Below are 14,282 nucleotides of genomic sequence, written 5' to 3'. Positions count from 1 at the left end.
TACAATACTAGTTATATATATAATTATAAATATAAAATCTTCAATTTTTGAAAGCCCGTAATGCAAATAGTATAAAGACAAGTGATTGGCTATCGAGTTTTAACAAAGATCAAAAGCCATCATGTTCCACGTCAAGAATCGCTGACGTGTACGGTCAAGATCCCACGCTGGTTCGATCCACCAAGTTTTCGATTTCAATTTCAAGGGTTAGGTTATAATAGGAAATATACTTTTTGTAGGAAGGATAAGAAGTGATCTTGTCCGTTGATTTTGAACATGAAGGGTTGAGATTATTTTAGAGGGAAATCAAATATGAACATAAGAGGAAGGGTATAAAAGAAATAACACATTTGTTGACTTTCTTTCTTCACATGCAAGGCACATGTTAAATTCCCCCTATCATTTTTAAATGTCCATAACCTTTTTATACGATATTTTTATTGAAAAACAAATTCACCATAATAACGAGTGTCTTTTTATTTTTTATATGAGTACCATATTGTAATATAAAAATAAAAAAAAAAATTTATTGGGTTTTTTACAAATTGTGTTTTACAAAATTGTGTTATACAATACTATTTTTCATTGTGTTTTTTACATTGTGTCATACAATTGTGTTTTTTATTGTGTTTTTATCATTGTGTTTTTTTTTTCATAGTGTTTTTTTCTATCGTGTTTTTTATAGTGTTTTCCATTTTGTTTTTTCGGACTTTTCTGGCGAAGTGGTGGCGGTGGGCGGTGGAGTGGTGGTGGTTGTAGGAGATGAGGGTAGATGCAATTAGGTGTATGTAAGTGGGTTTTTAAAATTAAATTAAGTGGGTTATAAGAATAAACTGTTGGACTAAAATACTCTCTGTCCTATTCCTAACCTTCCTAGTAAAATCAAACTTATTATTTTTACCTCACCCTTAATTTCTATTACAATTTCAAATCTATTTATTCATTCTTTCCTTATTTTAACCTAACCCTTAATTTCTGTTACAATTTCAAATCTATTAATTCAAGGTTTCAATTCCGCATCCAAATTCGATATTTCACAAATCAATTTCAAAATCGCCACAAATTAGGGCTCCATTCATATCTCAAAACCCTAGCAATAATAATAATAATATTCGGTACGTTAGCTGATTGATTATTAACATTCGATTCAAATCTGTAACCTAAACGGATAGTAGTTTAATGAGCAAGGATAATTCGGATTCGGATTCGGATTCTGTTGAAGAGATCAGTGCAGAGGCTTTTGCTGCTAAGTCGAATCCATCGGTTGACAAATCCAAACAGCAGCAGCAGCAGAAGCAGGATTGGACGATGAATGATCTGGTTTTGTGCCCGAACGCGTATCAGTTGGCTCGGAACTACGCGCCAGGGCTGTATAACTTTGCCTGGGCACAGGCAGTGCAGAATAAGCCTCTGGATGGATTTTTAACAGTTACGAATACCGGTACTGGTACGGATATGGATACGGATAATAAGTTGGAGCGATCGGACGATAAGATTGTAGTGGACTTAAGTGATGACGATAGTGAGACGGAGGAAGGTGAGATTGTTGGTAAGGAGGTGGAGAGTAAGATTGAGAAGTGGATTGATGTGATTCGTGTCGGGTTGGAGGGTATAACTTTGAATGATGCAAATAAGTAAGTGTGATAATAGTGAATAGTCATACATTAAGCAAAACTAAATAACTAACTGATTGGTTTAATGTTGTAGATCGTTTAACGGAGTGTGTACGAGACTCGAGGATATGCTGGATAGTTTGTCGACCTTGCTTTCGGAAAATGCTGTATCGGACAAAGATGATTTGGTTCAGTTGGCATTTTCTGCCATTCAGCTAGTTAATTCAGTAAGATGATGTTGAAGAATTGTTTTGTTAGTTTAGATTAATAACGCTCCCGAACTGCATTTTGTTCAAACGTATAGATAAGTGGCTTATAAGTGTTTGATTGCAGGTATTTTGTTCCATGAGTGAAAGTCAAAAGGAACTGAGTAGGCATATAATATCAAGGTCTTCATTTCTTTTTGTTTGGATTTTATATGTTACGATTCGTTAATGCTGTATGACATGGTTGTTTTACGCCCGGTACAGGATGCTGTCTAATGTGAAAAGCCACGTGTCTGTTATGTTCTCTCCTGAACCGCTGAAGGAGGTGTGGTTTAAATTTTAAAGCATTCAATTCGAATTTGAGTATCTTATAGTGCCTATAATATGATACACATTTTTTTTCGTTTGATAGTTAGAAAACATGTTACTGTTATGTAACTCTACTGATGCTTGTTCAAGTACCAAGGCTGATGACAAGGAAAAAGATTCACTGAATCGTGTTGATCAGGAAGTGGCTTCTGTAAATGAGGAATCTGTCTTATTAGATGCAATGCCTGTTGCTTCATTAGATCAAAACTCACAATCTGAATCTTTGAAAACACGAACATCTACTATTAAAAACAGAGTATTGCTTCCATTTCTTGATCTTCATAAGGATCATGATGTTGACAGTCTCCCATCACCAACACGGGAAACAACAAACGTTTTACCTTTAAGCAAAGTACTTGTTGGGGATGCCGAAATTAGACCAGAATGGCCTACGCCTACCCCACGTGTGGTCCCAGATGGTTATGAGACAGATGCTTTAAAAGCTGTTTCTACCTACCAACAGAAATTTAGTCAAAGTTCATTTGTGTCACATGATCTTCCAAGCCCAACACCTTCTGAAGAAAGTGATGATGCAAGTGGTGATTGTACTGAAGAGGTTTCTAGTATCACAAATGATCAGAATTCAAATTCCTTAGCTTCTGAAGAAAGAACTAATGTGCAATTACATGCAAATGTTGGGTATTCGACGACTAGTTCTGTGACAAGGTTTCCAAATAAAATCAGGGACCCTAGACTTCGGTTAGCCAACCCTGCAAGCTCTCTGAAAGTCAACAAAGTCAAGATACCATTGACCAGTAAACATCCTGCAATCGAGCCACTTGATGGACTACTAGGTTCAAGAAAGCATAAGACTTTTGATAAGCTTATTTTGGTAGACGGCCCTGCAACAAAAAGACCAAAAATTGACTTTTTAGATTCTGGTGACCCTAGGAACATTATGGCTCTCCCTCAAACTAGAGGCTTAGATAATGTTATAACTACCTCTGCTTTACCTGGTACTGGTGTCAATCCCACCTCAGCATCCATGCAATCAGTTATAAAAGGTACTACAGTAAATCCTACTCAATGGATGAATAATGTTAGTAAAGAACAGCAGTGGCCAGTTGATCCTGCAAACCATGTTACACAAACAAACCAAGGTTCTGTTATGGGCTCTACGCCAATGACTACAAGTGTCTCTCAATCATTGGTGATCGGGGAAAGATCAACATGTGAGATGCAAAAGTCGCATACATCTTCAACGGTCAGCAATTTTAAATAAGACTTTTAAACCAATAATGCGTGGTTATTGGAAACTTTTATGTTGTATATTCAGTATGCGTTTATTTTACTTATTATTTGATGTCTTGCAGGATGACCCTGTGAAATTAAGAATGAAACCTCGTGATCCGCGCCGTGCTCTGCACAGTAAGTCATTACGGAAACAAGAACCAACCACTAATTTATCAACCACTGTGGGCAAGAAGGGAATTTTAAAGCAAACTGATCCAAGAGCACCTGATATCACCCGTCAATTAACCAAAAATATGAAAAATATTGCTGATATTGTTTCTACAACCGCAAGTGCATCTGCTCAAATGCTTGCATCACAAGTCCATTCAAGTTTTGTAAATATAAAAGGATCATCTTCACATCCGGGCCACCTTCAGAATGTTACTGGGCCCAGGCCTGAAGAAGTTGCTACTGACCTTGGCCCGTCTCAATCACATAATGTGTGGGGAGATGTTGAACAGTTATTTGGAAGGTTTGATGACGAACAACGGGCTGCTATCCAGAGGGAAAGGTCAAGAAGAATGGAAGAGCAGAAAAAGATGTTTGCTGACCGCAAACTATGCCTTGTGTTAGATCTTGATCACACCCTTCTCAATTCTGCTAAGGTAGTTTTTTTTCCCTTTTTATTTGTTGATTTTCTAAGTTAACATACTGAGAATTCTGTATTTAATATATGCACTAATTTTTTCAGTTTTCCGAATTCGACTCGGTGCATGATGAAATGTTGAGAAGGAAAGAAGAACAAGAACGGGACAAACCGCATAGACATCTCTTTAGATTTACTCACATGAGTATGTGGACCAAACTTCGGCCCGGGGTTTGGAACTTTTTACAGAAGGTAAACATTTTATTTAATGAAAATTAATTACTTAGTTCAGAAACTGTTTGTGTTTATAGTTAACTAATGAAAATGAACCTCAGGCTAGTAAGCTTTATGAACTTCATCTTTACACAATGGGAAACAAAGTATACGCTAAAGAAATGGCCAAACTGCTTGATCCAAAAGGAGTTTTATTTAAGGACGAGTTATTTCACGAGGCGATTTTGGTGATAATGTTGACGGGGATCCCAAAATCAAGGATTTGGATGGGGTTTTGGGTATGGAGTCTGCTGTTGTAATTATAGATGATTCTATACGAGTCTGGCCTCATAACAAACTCAACTTGATAGTTGTAGAAAGGTATACCGTATACATTATACAAAGTATTTGTGACCATACAAAAAACCCCTTAAAAATAATTCAAAAAAATTAATAAAAAATCATAACTCAAAATATAAATAAAAAACGCAAAAAATTTAAAAAACTACAATGTTTCCCTTGTCATTCCCGTTCAAAAAAAAAGAAAAGAACCCGACGAAAAGAAACAATGCCAAGATCAAAGATACAATGACAAAAATGAACAAAATACACAAGTATAAATAAAAACACACACAATAGATCGCAAGATATAACACAATGCCGAACAAAAAGACACAATCTCAAAGAAAAAAGACACAATCAATGACGAATATAAACACAAAACACAATGATAAACAAAAAGACATAAATGATGTTTTTCACTCAACATTGTGTTCTTATTTTTTTCTGAGAACGAGAAAGACGATGCAAACATTTGTGTTTTTACTTTTTTCGTTCTTTTATTAAATTATTAGTTATGGTTTTTTTTTTTAAATTTTTTTGAGGGGTTTTTTTTGTGGCTACAAATCCTTCTCATCCTTCTCATTTTTGCCCCCTTTGTAGAATAACTCGACCCGCATTATACATGCGCTATTTAAAAACATAACTTGTGTTCTTTTGTTAATATCTATATTTGTATTGCAGATATATATATTTTCCATGTACTAGGCGACAATTTGGACTTTCGGGCCCTTCACTTCTTGAGATTGACCATGATGAGAGACCAGAAGACGGGTCTCTGGCCTCTTCTTTGGCGGTAAACACTTACAATTCAATTTCTCTAAAAAAAAATAGTCACCGGTCTTAACAACTTGCTGGTTGAAATTTAGGTTATCGAGAAAATACATAAATTATTTTTCAAGGAAAAATCTTTAGATGAAGCTGATGCTAGAAACATACTAGCATCAGAGCAGAGGAAGATTTTAGGTGGGTGCCGAATATTATTCAGCCGGGTGATTCCCATGGGCGACACTAGCCCTCACTTGCATCCGTTATGGCAAACGGCTGAGCAATTCGGTGCTGTTTGCACCAATCAAATTGATGATCAGGTCACACATGTGGTTGCTAATGCTCTTGGCACCAATAAGGTACATTGTTGGTTGTTACGAACTATATTATTGCAGTGGATATGCGAAGCTTGATCTTTATGTTTTCATGTCAGGTTAATTGGGCACTTGCTACAGGTAGACTGGTTGTGTATCCTGGCTGGTATGAACATCTTTTAAAAAAAGAAGTTTGCTACGGTTGATTTTGGTGGTGCTGAACATTTGAAATGAATTTTGACATGCGTTTTTGTTAACACAGGTTGGATGCATCAGCGTTGCTTTACCGGAGAGCCAACGAACATGATTTTGCTGTCAAACCTTAATACCTTTTTGGTCATTAAAGTTTAAAAAAAGGGTGACTAATCACTTAATATTAGGCAATCACAACCACCATACCTAAGCCCTCATCAACTAAAGTTGCAGGTAAAAAAGATGGCCTGGGAGGGGCCAATAATAATATTAAAATCAAAATGCACAAATAAGAGTGCATGGTTCAAATATGAAATTCAAAGAAAAAAGATAATTTTGGAACTGGTTTTTGGTTAAGTAAAAGAATGGGTACCGTACAGTTCTGTCTTGTTTTTAATAGTCATTTAGAAGACCAGTTTGTGTTCTTACAAAATATGTCTCTGAATGTGTCAAAATGTGACCCATTGGGTTGAATGGGTTGTAATAAAATGTATATAACGGGTCAGAATTGGTCAAACTAAAAAAAAGAAGAGGATTGAAAAAGGTTAAAACGGGTTGACATTTCTCGAGTTTTTTTTAATGGAACGAGAAAAACAGAGGAAATTTTTTTGTTTTTTTACTTTTTTAGTTTTTGATTTATATTTTGAGTTATGATTTTTTAATTATTTTTTTCTTGAATTTTTTAATAAACGGTTTTTGAAATTGTTCAAAATAGGTTGAAATTTTAGAAACCCCTTATTAAAAAATTTAAAAAATAATTAAAAAATCATAACTTGAAATATAAATAAAAAACTAAAAAAGTAATAATACAAAAAAGTTTCCTATGTTTTTCTCGTTTAATTAAAAAAAAACTTGAGAAATATCAACCTATTTTAACCTGTTTCAATCCTTTTTTTTAGTTTGACCATTCTGAACCATTATATACATTTTATTACAACATATCTAGCCCAGTGGGTCACATTTGCCGGCCCTATTTCTGATTAATCATACAAGGTAGCCAAAACCAAAATTGCAAGCTGATGGTTAGAGGTCGAACTGAGACTAGATCACTAGAATTAGGACGTCAAAATTGAATTGTCAGATAACAGAAGGATGACCAACTTTTGCACATATCATATAAACTGATTTTATCACAAGGAGTTTGAATTTCTTCAATCCAATATAAAATATGAAAATTTTTGAATCCTATTTCTTCGTTTAAAATTCCCTTCCAAAGTGAAAGAATGTTCTGAAGTTCACATTTTTAAAAGACAGGTGTTTTAAATTCTAATATTATTATTTGAAAAAAAAAACAAACGGGCGTCTTGCGATAATTTTGAGGTTTCACTTGGTCATAAGAATTACTAGTTTCGAGTTGCCATTGATGCATCATGGGAGTGGTCAGAAGTGACCAATTGTTATTCGGATTTGCAAGCACTTCCGTGACACAAAACACTTTTCAAATCGATGAAGCTCTCCTCGTTGAGAATTAGGATTAATGTTCCGACTCAAAATGAATAGATGCAATCATCAAACATTTAGAACTGACGTCACATTTTCTCACCACCAAACTATACACTTGCCTGTCTTATGTCTACAAAACCCCTCATCAAAGTTGTGACCAAGCACAAGCACCCCAAATAGGATGCGACAAGGAGGTCCATTATCCTTTTTTGACATTCAGGGTCATGCCTTTTATTGTCTTTATACACCCATCTCATGCGTGACCATGTAAAAACATGATAAATTGGAACCTACACTAGTTTTCTTGAAGCCTCAAAGCACATTTGTCATCTTTAAGCATGATTGCCCTACTTAAATAGCCGAGTTGAAGTAAATTAGTAAAGCCACCACCTTTAATACTTAGTCATGACTTACGTTGTGAGTCCTAAGACACCATTGTTGTTAATTTTCAAAGATATGAACAAAATCAACCAACCAAATTGGCTTTAATTTTGATCTATTTCCACCACATTGTTTAGAGCATTTACATTCCACACTCTATTCTGCTTATGATAACGATCATTGGTTTCGTCCCTTTGCGGATTCGGTGGTTTCGCTAGATGTGCAAGCACTTCTAAGACACGTTTACACCAAACTGTTGACGCTCTTCCTGTTGAGAACCATAATTAGTGGTAAACCCAAGCACTCCAACACAAAAGAAAGTATATGTTATCATCAATCAATCACTCGGATTACACTTTGTAATCATCAAAGCAATAAGGAAAGTGACTGAATAAAGACCCGGGGATCTTCTCCAAGATCCATATCAAGCAAATCAAGATTTCAATATGCAACAAAAATGTGAAGAACACACCAAAAGAAAACACTGTTTTGTTGGTGACCAACTAAAAGATGAAAGAGCCTATAAGAACAAATTCAAGAACATTTATAATTATATAAGGGTATTGTTAAGGGTGACTGACTTTGAAAGAAAACGGGATATAGTGTAATATCAAACCCAAAACGTTAATATGGATGCAACTCCGTAAAATTCAAATCATGATTCTCATTCAAGTTCTAAAAGTGATTACAAAGCAAGTATTTATAGGCAAACAAGACTTATGCGCTAACTAAACATATCTGCTACTTATGCACTAACTAACCATATACGCTAGCACATATATGCCATCATATATCAACACCTCCCCCTCCGCCTCGCGGCAAGTTGAAGATGAACATTGATGAACGTGTAAGTTGCGCGTATAAGTGTTGATGGGCGTATAAGATATACGCTGAAAATATGAACATCGCCAGAGAAACGAAAAATTGCTGGAAAATTCAGTTGCAACGTGAAAAGTTTGTTGTGACAGTTACCGGCGAAGTTGCTAAAACACTTTCTCTGATTGTCGATAAGTAGCTGGCGGATAAGTAAACTGCCGGAAAAACGAATCGCCGGAGAATTCTGTTATTGTTGCCGGAAAAACGGTTTCCACTAGAAATGTCGCCGGAAAACCGCAAAAACAATGAAAACTTCAAATCAAACTCAGATTTGAACACGGATACACTCATACATCAATCCTAAACAAACGTAGACGTCAATCAACAACCGATTAATATCCGAAAAATCTCCGCCGGAACACACCGGAAAATGAGGTCTGGACGGATGGATTGATGAAGACAATCACTAACACAGATTTCTATGATCAATATAACGAAAATTCGAACCGAAGAGGATCGAATAAAAGGTGATATCGACATTCAAACCGAAATCGGAATGAATTAAGTGACATCGATTCAATGAATCGAGAAGAAAATGATAAGATGATCACAAAATATGAGATCAAAATGAAAATGAAGAAGATAAGATGATCGCAAAGAAATGAGATCAAATGAAATGAGAACCGAGATCAAATGATGAATCGAAGATGATGAGGAAGCGGATCGAGCAAGATACTCTGATACCATGTAAAATTCAAATCATGATTCTCATTCAAGTTCTAAAAGTGATTACAAGCAAGTATTTATAGACAATCAAGACTTATGCGCTAACTAAACATATACGCCATCATATATCAACAAACAAACACAAACTCATGTAATTCTTGTTCTTCAAAAAATCTTAGAGAGAGAAAAATATGTTTCTAGAGAGAGAAACCACGAGAGAAAAAAACTAGTTTCCCCGGTTTACATTCCCTACACGAATAATTTATTAGTAGTTAACTCGTCACGACTAGTTTAACCTTATAATCTACTCGTGACGACTAAATGACTTATGAATTACTCATGGGCGTTGATTACGAGCCATGAAACTTATTTAGTCGTGACGAGTAAATGATTAGTGAACGTGCTCGTTACGGTTAATTAGTTTAAGGACACGTGGCAAGTTCTAACTAGTTTCTACAAACTACTCGTCACGACTAGTTTATAATACCTATTTATGAAATTTTTTACAAATTATACATAAAACTTGAAATTTGTTTTCATAAATGCTTATTTTGTGAATTTTCCCATATAATTTACTATTTAAGGACCAAGCTAACCTCTAGCTAGGTATCACTACCCTTCAAATACCGTAGCCTCTTCTATAATGTGACATCCTCTATATACATCATATATCTCGTGTTGCTACTGAAAACCACAAATCATCCCGGCCACCTTCTCCGGTAGTAACCTCATTTCATTTTTCTTCTACCACAAGTTAAATAATATTAATCACTAGCTAAAATCAGATCATCAGAGAAGACATGGATAATAATCATCAAGTAGCACCCATTGATCATGAAAGCCAAAGTAGTAATATTATCTATGGAGATGAGTGTTATACCAACCCTGATATTTATGGTAATTTCATTCCTCAATATTCAACTTTAATTCCTCCGTCGATGATGATGATACCGCAATCACAAAATCAACAACCACCAGATCAACGCCAACAAGGTACGTACGCCTTGATTGATTCTTAGCTATATATATATTCCATATATCTAATATCTATTCGTTTTGTATCATTAGTCATTACTACCAACAAACCCTATGTTAAACTAGTGTTTATTAATTATGTGATATATAGAATATACACGTATGCATCTTCTTTCAAGGACTAACGATTATATTTGCATACATGCTGCAACTTGCGTGTAGCTAGGTTCAATGCACTTGTTGCCTAGTGTATAGCTCTCTCTCTCTCTCTCTCTATATATATAGTTTGGATCAGATACAAATTAAATTAACGTGTTAACGATGAAAATCAAGTAGTGTAATTATAATTTGTACGTCAACTTTTCCTATATATATATATATATATATACAGAGAGAGAGTGTGTGTGTGTGTGTCTGTAACATCTGAAATCTTGTATCCTATCGTTTGTTTTGTTCACAAAAAGCTTACAGATTTGTTTCTGACTAAGAGAGTGAAGACTTTCTAAGTAAAGGCCACTCATATATCATACAATTATTTTCGCTCGAACATGCTAAACAGTGGAATACTCCTATATGCCATCCACTAACAATTTCGTTCAAAACAAATTAGTGATATTTAAGAAGAGAGATTTTTAGGTTCTAGCATCTCCTCTCTATTGATAAAACAATACAGAACGATATATGATTTGTTTAAGATGTTACAATACATATAAGTATATAACAGTATATATTAAGGTAATACATAGTTACATATTATGGGTTTGGATCAAATACAAATGAAATTAACGTACTAAACGTGAGAATCAAGTAGAGTAATTATGTAATTACATCATAGAGTAATTACGTAATTACTCTATGGTATAATTACATAATTACTCTACTTTTATATATAATTACTCTACTTGATTCTCATGTTTAACACGTTAATTTCTTTTGTACGTTAACCCTCCCCTACATATAATAATATAGTTAGTTTCATGTTAATTACTATATATATATAAAGAGTAACTTTGGTGTCGCAAGTGGCCTATTGAGTCACTTGGCGGTGGCTGTAATGGTTGATATTCTTTTTTCTTTTTCTTTTGTTTTTAATAAACGTAATGGAAACCGACCGAACGTCAATTTTTTTTTTGCTTTAGTTCCTGGTATTATAACAAACATAAAAGAAGCTGACCAAGTTTTTGCAGACTCGCGGCCTTTTTAAAGCCCATAACCGACAGCGCTCGGGTTTTACAATTGCCCAAAGTTTACCGACCGACCCCCACCCCCCAAATAAAATAATAAAAAAAGTGATCGTTGGCCCACCTCAATTTTTATATTTTTTTCGTTTTTAGTTTTGGTATGGCAACGTAAGTAATCAAAACCGACTGAATACGTGCTAAGTTACCGCCTTAATGCTCGGGACCGACAACACTTGGGTTTTACCACCGCTTGGGCTTGCCAACAAAATAAACATCGTCTTTAATATTTTGTTTTCTTATATGTTAATTTGACGGATTAATTTTTTGGGTTAACGGTCAAATTTTACAAATGGCATGTATATCATGACGAATACGGCTGATACTGACCGAATTCGTGTCGATTCATCGCCGTAACACTCAGGTTTACTAACACCCGTGTTTCAACGATAGGTTTTACTAACTGCCCTGTTGCAAGGCGCCGGATAGAAAAACTAGTTCATGTACAAATTAAGATGAAGATGTATTGTTTGTACTTTGTACTATATATCATAAAGCTAGGGTGCACGGAAGATGTGGGGCTGGTGCCACATGGTGTTTTAGAAAGTCACCATTTGGGTTTGAATGACATTAATCAAGATTCAAGATACATTTCACCTACACAATATTCTTCAAAGGGATGTGTTATTCGTACACTTTTGGTTATTCACACACCCTACATACGATCGTATAGGAGCTATACTATCGTATGAAATCCCATGTAAAGGGTGTGTGGATAGGTTAAGGGTGTGTGAATAACCAATGCCTTCTTCAAATTTTAAAACAATGATCACTCGATTCATCATTACCTTGTTTAGTCGCTTTCTATCTATCAAGACATTCGACCACCTCACCTTTTGATCACCCGCCCCCCACTTTTTTTTAATCATTTTAATTTCTTGTTTATGTGACAGGTATCCGGCCATTTCCAATTAATGAAATCGTTTCAACAACAATATTTTTTTGTATAAAATTTTCATAATAAGTGTAAATATATTTTTCATGTTTTTTAAGAAAAAGAATGCATCTTAATTAAATAGTAAGACTGATCATCAACAATATATATAATTACTAAAATATTGATGATTCCATTAAAAAAGAGCATTTAACTCTTAGGTTAAAAGTTAAACCACCCGTATAACATCACATCAAAGTGGTGCCAATATAGCATGTCATATACTCCCTCATATCACATAAACATATGGATTAATTTCCAAGTTGTGGAAATATATGTCACTTTATGCTAGACTCAGGAAAATAAAATATGTTTATAGTCGTTTGGAGCAACGTTTCGAAATAAGTTTTACATCAATCGACTCGCATTTTCCTTCCGATTAAAAGTCGTAAAACAATTGTTTGAAATTCGGAAAAAAAATATAACGTTATTAAGTCATTTTTAACCTCACAGGGGGAGCACTGAAGACAAACTTTTTTAAAATTTGAGATAACTGGTAAAGATACACTCAGTTGAGATTATTATCATTATCAGGAAATAACATTTAGTTAGGATTATTAAAATTCAATATTTCTATATAATATATTAATGTATTTTGGTGAGATTAATTAACAGCATGTTTCTTTCAATTATATCATGCTCATTTGTCTTGTTCATTTGGCCATATCTTTTCATACTTTCTGTCCACTTTATATTGAAAGGTAAATGACAAGATCAATCTTTAGCAGCCATAAAAGAAAGATTATATTAAACATTGCTAATATGAAAAGTGTGTGGTTAATCAAAATACAATATCATAATTACAAATATATTAATTATTCATTTTAGTTTCTATTTTGACAATTTGCATGCATGCATGGTTTAATTTATAACAAATCAATCAACTTGAATATCATATGAATTCAGCCAGCAAATTTTTCTTCATTTATTGTATGCATGATCTAAAGAAACAACAATGAAAAGACATTACCGAGGCGTAAGGCAAAGGCCATGGGGAAAATGGGCAGCCGAGATTCGTGATCCCAACAAAGCTGCCCGTGTTTGGTTGGGTACATTTGAAACAGCCGAGGCTGCGGCCGAGGCTTATGATCAAGCCGCACTTAAGTTCAAAGGCTCAAAGGCAAAACTTAATTTCCCAGAGCGCGTTCAAGGCCGCTCTGAGCTTCGTTATATAACAACTTCCACCACTACACAACCACCGGCTGCCACCTCATCAAAACCGCCAAATCCTACGTCATATGACTCATATGATCAATCTATAGCCACCAATTATCCAGACTTACTTCAGTACGCACAACTTCTTTCCAGCAATGAAGCTCAATTGCATTACTTCACTTCAAATCTATACCCTGGTCATAATATCATTAACAATGCTGGCATAGGATCATCGTCAATGTCGTATGAACCACACTACGTTATTGATCCGGGCTTGTCATCGGATTTAGGGTCGAATCAACGTGCAAATTGGGATAAGTGGAAGGATGGTTTTGATCCTGATAGGAAGTGATGAGTTAAGCGAATCAAATGCTATGGTTATATTATTCTTGTATTTGGAATTATGAATCAATAGAGTATGTATATGTTTTGGGGTTGATTGATCACATAAATATGAGATTTTGGGGTGCATATATTATTTAAGCTAGCAAAGCTCCGTCAAGACCATGAAGAATATTCAAGATATAAGTGAAGATATTAATTTCATTGTTTTATATGCAACACTTGTTAGGATCGTTATGAATTTGGTATTTTGTAATTGTTTGGTTATGTTAGTTATGTTTGATTATGCACAAATCTTATAATTTGTTATTTGCATGTACACATATATATAGTTGCTATATATACCATAAGACTATCTCCAACAAGGTTGTTCGTTAAAGCCTTTTGTCCGATGTGAAAGAACGAGAAATGATTAAGGAGGACGTGGAAGAGAGAGAGA

The 14,282-nt window shown here is 34.8% G+C and overlaps 2 pseudogenes across 1 annotated transcript; both read left to right on the top strand.

The window, feature by feature from the left end:
* The first annotated feature begins 1,179 nt into the window (after positions 1–1,179).
* On the top strand, positions 1,180–6,150 carry LOC143544444 (RNA polymerase II C-terminal domain phosphatase-like 3; annotated as a pseudogene). The gene is made up of 12 exons (XR_013137254.1): positions 1,180–1,634; positions 1,708–1,840; positions 1,947–2,002; positions 2,084–2,144; positions 2,232–3,392; positions 3,502–4,026; positions 4,113–4,259; positions 4,343–4,601; positions 5,244–5,355; positions 5,429–5,686; positions 5,761–5,807; positions 5,904–6,150. The product of XR_013137254.1 is annotated as an RNA polymerase II C-terminal domain phosphatase-like 3 (transcript).
* A 3,849-nt stretch (positions 6,151–9,999) lies between these two features.
* On the top strand, positions 10,000–13,853 carry LOC143544443 (ethylene-responsive transcription factor ERF113 pseudogene; annotated as a pseudogene).
* Positions 13,854–14,282: the final 429 nt, after the last annotated feature.

Source organism: Bidens hawaiensis, unplaced genomic scaffold, assembly GCF_021521415.1.
Source record: "Bidens hawaiensis isolate Kalapana, Puna unplaced genomic scaffold, B.hawaiensis_p1.1 tig00013567_1, whole genome shotgun sequence".
Taxonomy (NCBI): Eukaryota; Viridiplantae; Streptophyta; class Magnoliopsida; order Asterales; family Asteraceae; genus Bidens; species Bidens hawaiensis.
Note: the sequence above shows the minus strand (reverse complement) of the source record. Positions and strands in the feature narration are given on the sequence as shown.